Here is a 15,228-nt window from a genome sequence, read left to right as displayed (position 1 = left end):
GTCCTCAAAACAAATCCCAAGGTAATACCAATCAGCTTGTGACTAGATGTGAAAATAGAGCTGTCTCGTCACGGAGTCCTACAGACAGAGCACAGATTTTCTCTGTCTCCACCTCCCACTTGCAGCACCAGTACAGTTTTCATGCTTTTGTCAGAAGTGCCAACCTGGGGAAGTCGCAATGCACAAGCAAAGAGAGGAGCGATGAATTAACTTGACAACGTGCACTGCTGACAGTAAATCTCCTAAGAATTTGATCCATCAGGGTTTACTTCTCCATGTTAGGGGTGACTGTTCTTGGGGTATCCAGTGGCACGTAGCACGTACTTCAGCTCAGATGTGTGTCTGCTTTGCAACGGAAAATCCCCGCTGCACAGCACAAAGTGAACTCAGCTGCAAGGGGAAATGGATCTGGAACTGCATTCAGAGGTGGTGACTTACATATAAATTATAAAGTGTGTCAATTCCGGACACCCATTTTGATGGAGTTTGTCAGACCCAGCTCTGGATTGTGTACTGCCTGCAGAAACCATCCAGAAAACCCAAGAGGCTGCTGTAACCCCCAATGTGTGAAAGGCCCCAAACCAGGATTTAATGGATTAGTAAGGCTGAAAAGGACCATCATAATCATCTGGTTTTGTTTCCTGTGTAACACAGCTGAAGAACTTCACCCACTCATTTCAGCATCAAAGCCATAACTTCTGCTGAAGCTATTGCACATCTTTAGAAAGACACTCACTCTTGACTTGGAGACTGAAAGTAATGCTAAACCTGCCGCATTCCTAAACCAACTGTTCCAGCCGTTAACTACTCCTGCTATTAAAAAGGCACACTTCCAGGGCAATTTTATCTAGCTTCAGCTTCCTACAGTCAGATCCTGCTACGTCCTTCCTTGCCGTATTAAGGAGCAGATTACAGTCAGGTGTAAGCTGTGGGGACTATCCTATGAATCACTGCATGCTTTCTCTTCTTGGACAGTCTTGGAAATATGTCACCTGTGAAGATTTATGAATGGACAAATTCATTGAAAATATCATTTGCAAGAGATTAACCAGAACAACCCCCTCTCTTCTGATGAAGGACTTGTGTGCATTTTTGTGCTTGTATCTGTGGTTTATTTTGCTTTTAATCTGGTGACTCTGAGATGATACGGACAAAGAGATGTAGGTAAATATGTGTCACACTCAGAGCTCTCCCTTAGCACATTAGTCGAGGCGTAATTCTGTGCATCAAAGCAGCAGTCTGTGTCACATCCAGCACAGACACTGAACAATGTCCCTTTAGAAAGGGCAGAGGGTGAGAGTAGCTTTATGACACTATTGATTTATTCTGTGCCTGCAGTTAAAAACTATACCCAGACAGACAATAAAAATAACTGCTCTAACCATATAACAGCTTCCTGCTACTAAAATGGATTTTACACTTAAAGTCATGGAGGGCTTTTCTTTCTCTCTTTTTTAAGTCTCAATTATGATTTTTTTTCTGAATAAATGGAAATGAGAAATTGTCAGAACTGGTTTAGTCCTGATGTCGTCCCTTTTTCTGCTTTCCTCTGTGTTTAAAAAGGCTGGGATTTTTTTTCCTGTTGCAAAGTTGTGTTGTAAGCACACTAGTAGGCACAATAACCTTGTATTAATCAGACCAGATAGTTTGGTGCACAATTCCTGCGTGAAGACATACACAGTGAGAATGGTAATCCGGAATGGATTTACCATACAAAATAAAATTTATTATGGTCTTTGTGGTCAACTGGATGAGCTGGGATTGAGGTCTTGGCCTTAGATTTGAATGTGAAAATAATATCTAGAGCAACAGGATCATCTCCTAGAAAACCTATTTTCACTCAGAGGACCCCCACAGATTTGCATGTTGAGATTTATGCATGCTGCAAGTGCTTTCCTGCATTGAAACTGGTGTCTCAAGCAAGTTGCTAGCAAGCTTCTATGGTAATTAGCAAGTTTAAATGATAATAGGGAAGGAATCTTAAAAATTGAAGCCTGTCTGTGTGGATCAATGAAATGTTTTAAGACTGTATAACCCTTTATAAAGGTTTTTACCAAAATCCCTGCAACTGCTGAAAAAAAATGGAGAAGGCAGTGCAACAGGGCCATGAGTTAGCACCAATGCTGGCTGGAGAGATCCTGCCTCTTTGTACCTGTCCTGACTTGTGTTAGCGCAAATTTTTGGACAAAAATGCAGTGATTCAGACCAGAGAAATTATCAATGTGAAATCTGGGGGGTGTGTGGCAGACATTTCTTGGTGGGATCAGTTCTCTGCTCCAGTTCATCAGTTCACCTAGTAGCACCTAGAGGCACAAAACATGGTTAGTGAGGTGATAGAAATGAAAGCCCAGCCAGAGGCAGAAGGGAAAATCCTAATCCGTGTATAAGGTAGTGTGAGACAGGACGAGGAGTCGGGTAGAGCCAGGAGAGACGTGCATCACAGCCTGTTTCTCTGCAGAATGGAGATGAGCAGCCTGCTTGCATGGGGTCAGATAGTATGAGGAAGAGTATATTGGTCTCGAAAAAAAAACGTTTTGGGAGATACTGACTGAATAACATAATGTGAGATGTTGTAATGTGGCCTCCTGTCCCTGGAGATGCTCTCGGAAACCAGATGATTCCATCAGCAGGGTTTTTATAAAAGTGAGCAAACACTGTAATAAATAAAGAGTGAGAAAGTCAAGATCAGACTTTTCACACCTGGCTGGGGGTTTTTCCCCACTTCCTTATGCTCTGTGATAAAACTTAGATACAGTAATTAACTTGCTTTAAAAATGACTTAGTAAGTATGTTTACAAGGTACACTTTTATTTTAATCTGTAAAATGTACAAACAAGAACATTCACACAGAAAAAGACCCTGTGAAATTTTTTACTCTCCAGTCCAGGGAGAAAAGACAGAAGACTTTTCTCAGCTTTGCTTTCACATGTCCTTTTGGTGGTTCTGCATTGGGAACCGTAACTTCAGTACCTGCAGCGGGTGGCATTGCCTGCTGAAGCACTCTGGTGGACGTGACACTGCAGACAGGGACCTTTTTTGGTTTCTCTGATTTTCATGTAATGGTCAGCAGACAGTATCTAAGATGGAAGTTAAATTTTTCCTTTAAATTACAGAGCCGATTGTTAATCTTCATTGTTTTCTTCAATTCATCTGGACAAACCGGGATCTGGTCCTTACATGCTTACATACACCTCCTCCCTCACGCAGGATTTGCAACACAATTCCAAGAGCACAATTTTCCGGTGAATCATTCCTCTCTGTTCCTTAGAGCTCACTTTCATTTTTATTACTTTTTGGGAGCATGATTATTTTACATCCTTTCAATCATGCGCCTCTTCTGAGAGCCCCAAATGTTTGATCAATTTTAAACCAACAGGATTATACAGTTTAGCTGGCATACCGGTGAGCCGTCCCCCGACGCAGTGCCACGGGGCTCCTGTGCAAAGCCATCACGGATGGCTCCCTACTCAAAAGCAGCTCGGACAGAACCCATCTTTCAGCGGGGGTTCACAACCCATCGCAGCAAGTTGCACGAGAGCTTTGTCAGCCTGGAGGGAAATTTTGACCTCTCTGGATGGGAAGCTTAACTGGGAGAAGAATTTCTCTCTGAAATTCCTAAGAGCTCTGCAACACTGGAAAAAAAGCGTTATGGGGGAGTCATCCCCCCTGGTGCTTTTCAAAGCCTGCTCTTCAGAGTAGCAGCTATATTTATATTGGAGGTGGGTTGCTAAGCACAACAGGAGCTAGGCACAACAAACAAGCTCCTCAGAAAAAACTCCCCAAAACCCCCCAGAAAACAGACTCTGTGCTTGAGTACAGCTACATGGATGTAGATGGCTGCATAGCTCAAAAATTGTGATAGAACATAAATCCTAAATAGGAAATTATTCAAGGTAGCTATGGCACCTGAGGGTCTGCGCTGTGCAGATGCTCAACAGGACCTGGTCTTCCCAGAAGTAATGAAGAAGCTGATGAGTTTTATCGGGAAAGGAAACCATTCTTGATGGTCAGAACACAGGCTACATCTTTGGCGATAAAGTAGATAATGGGTCATGAAGCAGCCTGACTCCAAGGGGAAAAGGCCATGTCCCACCTGGTGTGGCCCCAATGTTATAGATCTGCCATGCTTATGCAATGTGAGTGCTCAAAAACTTGTGCCAATATCAAATCCTCAAATTTGCACGGTTCTGGGATTTTGTGCTGTATCTAGGAGGCTGCTTCAACATAGCTTCCCAGAGGATGGAGCATATATTCTACCTCATCCATCCCCCCTCCAACACTGGTGAAAGAGCAGCAGAGGATCTGATGCGCTGGATCTTTCTGCACTTCCAGCTGAAAGTTTCATTTGGGAAAGAAACAGGCCAAACAGAACAAATAGGAGGCAAACCTGAAAGATCTGAGTGGATGTTGCTGTCTGCAACTTAGCGAGCTGGTCTTTGAAAAATACTCTGTTCACTAGCTGGATGCCAATTGCCAAGCGATGCTATCAGTTGATTAAAACACAGCCTGCCAGCTTCCTGCTTGATAAAACTAAGTACAACCTTGATTGGGAATTCTCAAATCCATTACAGAATGACTAGTCCATCACTTAAATCAGCGTACACCGTTTCACCATGAATCATCAACATACTTTGCTAATATATTTGCAGCAGCTAAACCCTGACAGGTCATCAAAACGGTCCCTGAATGCCGGATTCTGGGGGGTGGGAAATGGCAGGGGCTTCGGGCTGCGAGGGTTTCCTGTTGTTCCCTGCTCAGCTGGGTGAAGGTCATTTCCTCTCCTCTCTCACGCAGGAGAAGCTGAACCCTCAGGCCTTGAAGATATGTCAGTGAGCTACTAGAAACAACAGCCAGCCCCTACAAGGAGCCGTCTCCTGCACAGCCACGCTGGCCAGGCAAGATCGCTCCCTAAAGAGACCTGCTGCTCACTACCCTTGCTTCTTTGGAGGTAAATAAGGTGATCTTGGGCTGCAGAGGTAAAAATTATCATGAACTGTTTCAAGCCAGTCTTGCACTTTATTTTTGGTGCGTGCCGTTAACACAAAAAAAAAAAACCCAAACCAACAGGGCTGCAGGGCCAGGCTAGCATTCCTGAAAAGGAAGGAAGGGGCATGCTTCCAACGCATTAAGGATTATCCACTAGCGGGCTGGGGTGTTTGAAAAAAGCCCTCTTTTGTTGGCTCTTTGGAGTGTTTTTTATCTGCTGAGTTGGAGGTGGGTGTCCAACTCCAGATATACATCAGTGTTTGCACATCAGCTGCAATGTATTCTTGATCATCCCAGTGTGATAGATGTGTTACTCGACAAATTGCTGTGGGACACTCGCTAGCTAAATAACAACACTGATACACCAGAAGAACACTTCAACCCCAGCAGTCTTCATGCCTTAACAGAAATAAGATCTTAGGAGGGGAACGAACTGATGAAAAATCTAAAGAAGAGCAACTGCAATAAAATTTGGAGGCCACTTATTACGTATCACCTAAGCAACAGATTATAACAAAATGGTGAGGTCAGAAAATAATTCCTGATCATAGGAATTCTCAGGTAATGCTTCAATAGACAGCGCTATCCTCCAGCTCCACCACTCCCCATCTGCGTATTTCCACCTTCTCTCTTCTCCATGCCCCTCCATTGGTTCTCCCTCTCCTTCTTCTTTTATTTTGTTCCAATTGAACAAAGACCTACTTGGGAAACATACAGATCATACAACACTTCTATGTAAAATGTCAGTACAAATTCTCATCCGGTGAAAAGTCAGTGTAACTCCATCTCTGGTCTCAATACATTTTATTTACAAGAAAATGCATAAGCAGGAGACAAATATCTATTGTTTGCACAGTTTCAAAAACATAAACCATAATATAAGTGGTAGTTTCTGCTCCCCCTTAAACTGCCGAGAGTCTGGGAAGCCTCTTCAGAAGCGAGACTGGCTTGGGATAGGTGTAATAAAGCAGAGATTCACAGGCACAGTTTCTTCATTTAAACTAACACAAAGTGAGAGGGCAAAGAGCCTCCCAAAATTCTGCCCTTGTGGTTCAGATTTGAATATATATTTTTAAAGCTGGCCAAGCAACTGAAATTAAGCCTCATGTAATTAAGTTCCAGTAATTTGAGCAGAAAGTAGTCCTGGGAAAGTTAGCAGGATGAAAAAGTCATGGCAAAGCAGATACATGAATTTTTTGTGCCATTCCTATCACATCAGAAGTCCACAAAGAGGAAATTTAGGGTAAGTCAAGAGTTTTCAGTCTCTGGTGTGCAGAGCCCTGAGGTCCATGGACTAAACCAAACAAGCAGCTGGCTGGGTGGAGTTTTCCCACCTGAAGATCTCTTCAAGCTTTCTGTATAGGACTGTGACACTGCCCCAAAGTCTCCATCCTCAAGAATGCTGCCTTTATCTTCTCGAATGCATGTGGCATCGCTCTCTGTTCCTTATACCCACCAGCACTCCTGGCTTACCTCCTGCTGCTGAAGAAACTTTTGGCCTCCTCACGGTGCAGATTTATAAGCAGTGTGATCTCCTCTGCATCCGGGCATCACCACTCCAGGTCTTCTGGGAGACTAAGGTTGGAAATTGGAAAAGGGATCACAAAAAGCGATAAAAGTAGAAGAAAAAAGGACAGCAGCAAGAAGGAACAGCTACAGAAGATGGGGCAGTTAATAAACAGAAAGGATAATGAACCAGGAGACGTCTTGGTGGAAGAAAGAGGAGCAGCAGTCACAAGAGCTGCCAGTCACCAGCAAAAAGGGTGTCACACAAAGCATTTGACCCACTACAGCACAAGCTCCATCCATCCCAGTCTGGCCTGGGAGTTCTGGGCAGTTTGACAGCCTTCCTCTTGCAAAGCAGGGTTACACACCCCCTGAAGGACTTTGGGTGGTGTGGCTGACCCCTTGGATCAGAGATGAACGTCCCACCGAGCCCCGGGTTGCTTTGGGAGAGAGCTCCCACAGGGTTTCCTCTGGAAGGAATCTGCGTGCACAAAAGCCACCCTGCAGCTGGACTAGTGCCCAACAAATGGAGACAACCGGGGGATTACTGTAAAACCACCCCAGGCTCCTAGCCGAGACACTAGTGTAGACAGAGCTGAAGCATAATCCGAGAGAAACAAGGCTCCTGTCAGTCGCCTTAAATCCACTACAGGTATCTGGGGAAAAGCTGTAGGGGATTTATAACAAAAAGAGTTTGAAAAACACCAGAAGATTTTTGTAACACTCTGCTGTTTCACTATGTTATATTGTACCTTCGGCATTTTCAGACTTCAGCTACCATCAGTCAGATCTCTACTTGACAAACAGTGGAACACATGGTTTGCCCAACGATGACTAAATTACTCAGGAGGAACTGCAATTGATAAGACAATGATTTATGGACCTATTGTTTTCTACGTTCTCGTAAATAATCCTAATTGGTGTTAATAATACACCCTCTGCTTTGTGTTATCACCAAGCAAAGTACACTTCCTAAAGTAACTATTTAGGGCCATAAACCTTCTGAAAGGCAAGAGACCTATTGCCTTCAATAGGATCTGGATTAAGGCGCTCAGCCAGAGGAAAGTGGCTCTGGAATATGAGCAAAACACATCACACTGCCTTCCCATGTCTGCATTGAAAAGTTTCTTTTCTATATGCACATGGTAAATTCAGTGAGTTGCAGTAATCCCTACTGCAGTGACTCTCTGGTCGCTACCAGCTCAGAAATGCACCACATAAGATCTAAATCTGCTGGTGCTGTTACTGCCAGTTCGCAGCTCCTGCCCGCATCCCCGTGCACGGGGCTGGTGGTGCCATATCTGGGAAAGCTGCTATGGACAGTGGTCACCTGCACCAGGGCTTGGGGGCCTTTCTGTCTTTCTTATCCCTGAAGAAGTACTTTGATATTTTGGTGCTTCCCCATTTGTCACGCCGTACCCTTGTCGGGAGGGAACCGCGGCGCTCGAGACCTCCTTGCTGGCTGATTTTAGGTGTGAGGTTTGGTGGGTTCAATTTTAACATACAGATGAGCTGGCTTGACCTTAACAGGTCTGCACTTTAAATAACACTTAAATAGCATTATAGAGGGTATAGCTGCACGCTGCTTGCTTACAGAAACTACAAGCAAACCAGACAGCTTTTCAATTCATGTATCAAAGAGAAGGGGATTTACACATAAAAGGCTGAATTATTTTGATTTGTGGTTTTCAAGCCGCTATGCATTTTCCAACGTAAACGTTCCTTTGTCTCTGTTTTTTGATAGTTCATATCAGGTTCGGTGGCCTAGATTTTCAAAAGTGGTAATTTTGAAGGCCAGTATTTCTCCGTGTCGACTCAAGGTCCCTTAAAGAGACCAGATATTGCTAAGGTACTGCCTATCTTTGGAAAACTGGGCCATTTTAGCATCTTTCAAACTAGACACCCCAAAGCGTGTAAAATCATCAGGGGTGTGTTTGCCAGAGAAGTAAAAGTCTTTCCCCGGCCGCACCATCCCTTCCACTGCACTGTTCACGCTGGTCCTCACAGCATCATCCCCCCATCACCGTTAAAGGTCCCTGCAGAGTCAACATTACCAGTCCTTTTTGACATTCTCAACCACCAAACTTCCTACATAACCTATAAAAAGAGCTCATTTCCTTAGCTATTTCATCTTTGTAATAGCTATCAGAGAAAAGTCTCCTAAGGCCTGAGTCCGGATAGCTAAAAATCTAACTATATGTTATTTGAGGGAGAGGAGGGGAGAAACCCTATCCTATTATCTGCATTATCCCGTTACCCTTGGATGTCTTCCATGTACTTGGAAGAGCAGTGCCCCATTCTTGAGGCTTCACATTGCAGCCACTGCCTTTTTGGCAGAAGAAGGGTGGATGTGGCTCCCTTCAAAGTCAATCAATGTCACATCTTTAATCAATCTAGAAGGTCACCACTGTACTTTCATCAAGAAGAGATGGGTACAATTCTCGCTGAGTCCTAAATGTTTACGGGGGTCTCAGGTTGCAGCGGGTGTTGGAAAAAGTAGTTTCTGGTCCTGACCTCAGCACATCTTCTATTCCTAGGCTCTTTGTAAGAGTTTTAGGATCAAATAAATATATCCAGGACTCTGAGACACGGTGATGCAGAAGTATGTATAATGAAACCCCAAATCACACAGACCTGACTTAGTTCTCTGTTTCATTATGGCTTTGAACACATCTAGTTTTGCTGAAAGGTTCGGAAAGCTCAGGGAGCTTTTGTGTGAAGGCAGGTCACATTTTGAGCAAGCTTGCAACAATTTTGAGTTTCACATCATAATCATCTACGAAATTTCATTGTTCGTCTGGGATGTCTGCTAGTGATCACAAAACAGAAATGTATTACGTTTCAAGGAACTCTGACTAGGAGGGAGGCTCAGAGCACCACACGTGTGAAAACCATTCAAGCTCGAAGTCAGGACCCCCTGTATAAACAAATCTACCAATACAAAACGCTGAATCTGTTAAGCCAGAATATTCTTCCCTAGCTTGGAGTAATTTCATTACCACTCTGGCACAGCTGGAGCAGGATCCAAAGCCCAGTAAAGTCAAGGGTAGAATTTCCATTGATTTCCAAGGAGTCTGGATCGGATCCTAGATCACATTGTCACACTGCAGCAAAACCCAGCCGTGTTGCAGTGTACCCACCTGCTCTCTAAAGTCTCTGCTCTAGCCATCCAAATTCATTGCAGGTACAGTCCAGGTTATTCCAGCCTTTGCTTGGTGCAGTGCTAAATAAATGCTGGTTACCAAAATCAGCAATCCTGAATACTGCTCCTCGTTAGTAAATTAGACTAACTAATGAACACTTTCTTAAGAAGATCTGTCTGTTTAAATCCAAACCAAGTGTCAACCCCTCTTATTCTACCAATCAGACGAGCAGTGCCCTCCTGTACCAGTTGCAGACCAGGGCTGACTAAAGACATATGGAAAAAGTGAATGAGGAGCTCACAATATTTTTTAATAAGGTACTTAGACTTCTTTTACGACTGAGAACGATTCAACATTATCTAGTTAGGTAAGGATCAGCAGCTTCTGTGTATATAAAAATAAAAGAAAGGAAGAAGGAAAGAAAAAGGAAGGCAGGCAAGAAGGGAGGAAGGAGGAAAGGAGGGGAGGAAGACCCTGTGTTTCATTTGCTAATACTTCATGTTGACAAGTCACAAAAACACGAAAACCTTCTTTAACCTCTTGCCTCCTCTCGACAAAATCATCCACCTACAAATTAAAATAATCTCCAGACATTGCCTCAATTATTTTCTTGGGCAGTTCTGTAATGTAAATTGTTGTGTACAGTAAGAAATTGTTTTAAAAAGAAGACATGGAGATTTTTTTTTTCCCTGCAAATCAAAACAGAATCTGAGAGGAATTTCTGGGAAGAACAAATAACCCTCTGGAGCTGGTACTAGACTAGGTGCCCTGAACAAACCTACAGAAGGAGCACAACGAGGCAATGATTTATTGCATGCTATGCAACTCTCACTGCTGTGCAGTGCCTTGTAAGAACTGGCAAAAGGGAGAGGCAGTAATCATACAGCCTCCTCCTCCTCCTCCTGTGTTTCTGGATATTACCTGCTCTGGATGTGACTGCATGACACTGAAACAGGGCTGCAGTCACCCTGAGCTGCAGGATTGGCAAATCATCTTTGTGCTGCAACATTTCATCTTGTACTTAAAGCTGCACCATTCTTCCTACCTAAAAAAAAAAAAATTAAAAATCTGTATTTGCATACTCTGAAGCTTCACACAAATACAAAATGTCATTTGTGCTGGATGTGTTATTGCTCTATTTGCACAAAAAGGATTTTCAAAAATGTTTCCATCAGTAGGTGGAATACTGGATCTTCCAAAGTCAATGGTAAAACTCCCCTTGGTTTCAAAAGGGGCAGCATTTCACCTATGCCATTTTAAATGCATTAGAGACTAAATACGAATAGCAAGTTCTGCACACATAAAAATACTTGTAAGAAAATCTTGGCCCTAAAGAATTACAATCAATCAAACAAGGAGCAAAAAAATGCAATGTAACCGGTCCTGCACCAATCAATACAGATCAAGATGAGTCTGATCCTAACTGGGTTGTATCTGCAATTAGCTGTGCTTTTTTGCAATTTAAAATTCATTTGGGTTCTTGTAATGACTGGTGGGTTACTTGCAGTTCTGCCCATATTCCTCCCAATCTCTCCAATTTAAGAATACAAAAAAATTCTCTGCAACTAAGAATTCATCTTCAGATGTGTTTGGCGAGTTATTTATACTGAATAAACGTGAAAAAACTTACCTGCAGAATACTTAGGCTAAACTCCCCCCTACCCCCCCCAAAAGGCTAGATCAGTGAAATAAATTAATTGCTATGAATTATTCAGCTCTACCTGTGGCAATGAAAAATAGCAAGAGCATTAGGTTTCTTCTTTGTGTACTAAGCCGCTAATTTATAGAGAATGCATATTAATAAAACACAGGATATTCATCAATATTCAAGTCACTGACTGCCTGGCTATTTAATCTAAAATTACCAGCCAGCTCAAAACTCTTACTAGTTAATCATGCAATCTAAGCCATTCTGATATTGATGGTTAACATTAATTGCCCAACTGCCATTTATAAAATCCTCTCCTATATCTTTCCTTTGCCTAGCAAAGAACCCTTTGACACATTTAACTTCATGGACAAGCTGGAGAAGGCCAGCTCATCTGGGCTGTTCTTCAGTCCAAAATGTTTGTTTGATTGTTTTCCATAAAAGGGATATTTTCTCCCATTGTGGTTTTGCATTTTGAACACTATCAGTAAAAAATGTTCTTCATTATTAAGATCTTTGTTAAGTTTCTCTGCTTCTGCAGATGTTCTGCAGGTGGTGAGAAGAACCATCTGGTTTCCATCCCATACAGAAGATGTTGTCCTTCATAATGGAAGCACAGCATTCAGATCAGGATGGCCGAAACAATGGCTCAGTTCCAGCCATGAACTCCACAAGAAGCCACCAGCAGTGGATTCCCTCCCCAAGGCCTGACCTCGAGCTCCCAAGGGGATGGCTGGCACAGAGCAGTGACACCTTCAGACGTCACCAACTTACGCTGCATGACGTGCGCTGCACACATTGAGGTGCAACAGGGGAATCTGGGGAACGTTTTCATGTGATCCAACTTGGCCAAAATACAGGCTCAAACTCCTGAAGCTCATCATACCGGTAAGAGATGCTGCCGAAGGGGATCTGGGGACATCTTCCTAAAGCAATGCACCATCATACCAAACCTGAGCCAGTCCTGATATTTATCACCTATACATTTTCTTCATTCTTCTGCCTTTCTTTTTTTATTAACTTAATTGGATTAAAGCAAACAAAACCCAAACCAAGTCAAAATTTTTCAGTTGTTCTAACCAAAAACTTGAGGCCCTGGAAGTTAACTGTAAATCAGCAAATCTGCAAAGAGCTCACTGTCCTCACTGGAGCAGAAGCCTCAAACAACAAAGAGGCAGGCATGTAAATGCTGCTGCATAAGAAATAAAAGGATTCTTAAAAACAACATTCTCAACCACTTTCAAATTATTTTACCCTTGTTTCATTTAAGCTGACACTTAAGAACAGAAGAAAAATTTTGCAAAAACTATTTTTTGAGTAAAGAACATCTTTTTTTCTCTGTATGCAGATGTTCTCTGCAACAGCAAGAGAAATTTTCTGATTTTTATAAATTTTGTCCGTCTGGAATTCAGGAACTGTAAGTTCAATCACCAGTTGTATCTTCCCATTATTTGAGGGCTGCTAGTTTGTGATGGCTGGTCAGATAAGGCACGTGGCATTCCCTCTATTCCCCGAGTGCTCCGGCGCAAGAGCACCCTCCTGGCCTTGAGACTTATGTAAGGGAACCCATCCATCACAGCCATGTCAATAAGAACTTGAACCTGAATGTTTGCAGAAAGCAAACACTAAGAGTGCAATAGCAGAGTCTACCCCAATTCATTTCAAAATTCCAGTAAATATTTGTGAACAATGTTTTGTAGCATTCGTACAGGTCCCGTCGGTGATTAAACTCCCCTTCAGAACACACCGAGGGTCTCGGTGAATTCCGAGCTGCCGAGAGGTAACAACATGCTGACAGCAAGGAGAAAATGATGACTGCAGAGTGAAACACAGCCTCAGAACAAGCAAAGACTAAATAAACTCTCAGCATAGCTCGGTAATTCTTTGTGGCATAAAACGTGGCTTGGGCCTTGCCTGAACTGGGCTTTTACCCGAGTTAGAAAACCATGTTTAAATTAAATTTAAAGACCATTCTTCTTAAAAGCACTTCTACAATGCTTTGGCTGGACAGTGTGTTTTTCTAACCGTTGTTTACATAGTTTGACCCATTTTCACTTCTTTGCTTTAACTGAGACTATTAATTAAGCTATTTAAAAATTAAATTGAGTATATGCCTTCTTTGGACTAGATCTCAGGCTTCATTTAATTGTCGGTTCTTGCGCTGAGTTTGGCTGTGAGGGTGTGTGAATCTGTCTCCATTTGGAAATGAACCCAAAATTACAGATATATTTCACAGAGGCTATGGGATTGAGTAAAATGTCGAAGACATGCCCTGCTTTAATTGTTTTAATTGTTTCGAATATATCCGCGTGATATTAAAAATTACATCTGCAATAAACAGGGTGACATGAGCCCGGTGTAACTCACTGTCAAAACCAGCGAGCATCTTTAACTGCCTGAGCTGGTGTTAGAGGCATAAAGCAAAGTTTGATTTTGTGAGCATGAAAACATTCACACGTCGCATGCCTTGTGATTTATATGCCATAATCATGCGGGATTTTCAAGTAGAAAGGGTGCCTAGAAATTACTGGAAAAGGGTCATCTCTATTTTTCTATTTGCAACGAATATAATACAGGGCTTTCCATCGCAGAGGGCCCAACGTGCATACCAAAGTCTGATTTAGATTTTCCCATTGAACAGCTTTTCTGTACAGAAATCTCACGAAGACACACTAATCCTTTAAACTTCAGTGTTGATGCTGAAATTATGCTGTGTGTCAAAATTACATCAAACAACTGCACTTATTTCCACCAGAAAAATTTGATTATTTCACTCTCATTTATATTACATTTTTTCCCCACTATAATGCTGACTTGGAAATTCCCTTAGGTCTGGACACCTCCAAGTAGTTTTTCAGTGGAAAGAAAGCTTTCATTATATTTCATAATTTTTTTCTCCTGATTTGAATGTTATAATTGGATTGGAGAGATATTTATTGCGAACTTCATGTTTTGCCAGGCTTCACAAGCGGCATCTTTTAATTTCTCTCTTTTCAATGAACCTTTTGACTTGATAAAAGTGGCTCTAAGGTATTTTTACAAAAGAGGCCAACAGAGCCAGTTCATTTTAAACCTCTCTCTTTAAAGTATCTCATTTCCTTATTATTTCTTAATAGAGGCACTATCCTGCAATGTCATAAAAAATGCCGCAGTTGACTTCAGTGGGATCAGGATCACTCCCTACTGTAATTAGTTCTATATTTCAAAATATTAGAGGTCATTTTGGTCTTTTTTTTTTTTTTTTCACTTTGAGAAAAGAAAACATTGGGAAAAAAAAGAGAATTTCAACGGTGACTGTCAGTAGAATACTAAAAATAAGTTGCATGCATCCCAGTTGTTACAATTTATGCCTCTAATGAAATTTTCCTCTTCTCACTTACTGCAAATTTTTAATGTGAGTTTTTACAGCCATTGAATCAGTATCTTTAATCTTCCACCAATATTAGATAGAAATGGAACTAACTAGGGACAATCCATCTGGTTATAAAGCACACTGTCTATAAAGTTGTTCAGTTCATCCAAAACTACTTTTTTTTTTTTCCCAGTGGGTCAGATCAGATAAAATTATAATATTTTGAAATACTGTTAATACTACTCAGAGATTAATGCACTTGTAATTAATAATAAGTTTGAAAAATTATGATGCCTCTGAAGAAATCAAAAGATCCAATGTCAATCACCCTGACTACCAGGGATAGGCTAGATCCCACAGCGCCAGGTTCTGATGCTCTTAATTACACTCAGTAGCAAAATCTACTCTCTGAGCCCAGTAGGTGAAATCCACCCCAGCCCAAACCAGGCAGGGAGCACGTAATTTCCAGCTACTCATTTATGCGGGATATGTCAGGGTTTGCATGAGCAAAGGTCTGGGAGCCAGTCTCACAGGGGGAAAATAGCCGAGCACCCACACCCCGGGTCGTGGCCTCTCGTCCTTCCCTTTGCCGA

The 15,228-nt window shown here is 42.2% G+C and overlaps 1 long non-coding RNA gene across 1 annotated transcript; it reads right to left on the bottom strand.

Moving 5' to 3' along the window:
• Positions 1-2,787: 2,787 nt before the first annotated feature.
• Positions 2,788-10,550, bottom strand: LOC121097990. Its single transcript, XR_005831144.1, has 2 exons — positions 9,633-10,550; positions 2,788-6,561 (listed from the first exon to the last, which is right to left on the bottom strand). It is a non-coding gene; the product is annotated as an uncharacterized LOC121097990 (long non-coding RNA).
• Between the last annotated feature and the right edge of the window lie 4,678 nt (positions 10,551-15,228).

Source organism: Falco naumanni, chromosome 15 (assembly GCF_017639655.2).
Source record: "Falco naumanni isolate bFalNau1 chromosome 15, bFalNau1.pat, whole genome shotgun sequence".
NCBI lineage: Eukaryota > Metazoa > Chordata > Aves > Falconiformes > Falconidae > Falco > Falco naumanni.
The sequence above is the reverse complement of the archived record's forward strand: the minus strand, read 5'-3'. Positions and strand labels throughout refer to the sequence as shown.